Genomic DNA, 1,729 nt, shown 5'->3' with positions numbered 1-1,729 from the left:
TGCAACACTGTACGAGACCACGTGCAACACTGTATGAGACCACGTGCAACACTGTACGAGACCACATGCAACACTGTACGAGACCACGTGCAACACTGTACGAGACCACGTGCAACACTGTACGAGACCACGTGCAACACTGTACGAGACCACTGTACGAAACCACATGCAACACTGTACGGGACCACGTGCAACACTGCACGAGACCACAAGCAACACTGTACAAGACCACGTGCAACACTGTACGAGACCACGTGCAACACTGTACGAGACCACATGCAACACTGTACGAGACCACGTGCAACACTGTACGAGACCACGTGCAACACTGTACGGGACCACGTGCAACACTGTACGAGACCACATGCAACACTGTACGAGACCACGTGCAACACTGTACGAGACCACGTGACCACATGCAACACTGTACGAGACCACGTGCAACACTATACGAGACCACGTGCAACACTGTACGAGACCACGTGCAACACTGTACGAGACCACGTGCAACACTGTACGAGACCACTGTACGAAACCACATGCAACACTGTACGAGACCATGTTCAACACTGTACAAGACCACATGCAACACTGTACGAGACCACATGCAACACTGTACGAGACCACGTGCAACACTGTACGAGACCACATGCAACACTGTACGAGACCACTGTACAAAACCACGTGCAACACTGTACGGGACCACGTGCAACACTGTACGAGACCACGTGGAACACTGTACGAGACCACGTGCAACACTGTACGAGACCACGTGACCACATGCAACACTGTACGAGACCACGTGCAACACTATACGAGACCACGTGCAACACTGTACGAGACCACTGTACGAGACCATGTGCAACACTGTACGAGACCACATGCAACACTGTACGAGACCACTGTACGAGACCACATGCAATACTGTACGAGACCACTGTACGAGACCACATGCAACACTGTACGAGACCATGTGCAACACTGCACAAGACCACTGTACAAAACCACGTGCAACACTGTACGAGACCACGTGCAACACTGTACGAGACCACGTGCAACACTGTACGAGACCACGTGCAACACTGTACGAGACCACTGTACGAGACCACATGCAACACTGTACGAGACCACTGTACGAGACCACGTGCAACACTGTACGAGACCACGTGCAACACTGTACGAGACCACGTGCAACACTGTACGAGACCACTGCACGAGACCACAAGCAACACTGTACGAGACCACTGTACGAGACCACGTGACCACATGCAACACTGTACGAGACCACATGCAACACTGCATGAGACAACATGCAACACTGTACGAGACCACGTGCAACACTGTACGAGACCACATGCAACACTGTACGAGACCACATGCAACACTGTACGAGACCACATGCAACACTGTACGCGACCACTGTACGAGACCATGTGCAACACTGTACGAGACCACATGCAACACTGTATGAGACCACTGTACGAGACCACATGCAACACTGTACGAGACCACTGTACGAGACCACATGCAACACTGTACATGAGACCATGTGCAACACTGCACGAGACCACAAGCAACACTGTACGAGACCACTGTACGAGACCACATGACCACATGCAACACTGTACGAGACCAGATGCAACACTGTACGAGACCACTGTACGAGACCACGTGACCACATGCAACACTGTACGAGACCACATGCAACACTGCATGAGACCACATGCAA

This window comes from Oncorhynchus tshawytscha, linkage group LG14, assembly GCF_018296145.1.
Source record: "Oncorhynchus tshawytscha isolate Ot180627B linkage group LG14, Otsh_v2.0, whole genome shotgun sequence".
In the NCBI taxonomy this organism is placed as follows: domain Eukaryota; kingdom Metazoa; phylum Chordata; class Actinopteri; order Salmoniformes; family Salmonidae; genus Oncorhynchus; species Oncorhynchus tshawytscha.
The sequence above is the reverse complement of the archived record's forward strand: the minus strand, read 5'-3'. Positions refer to the sequence as shown.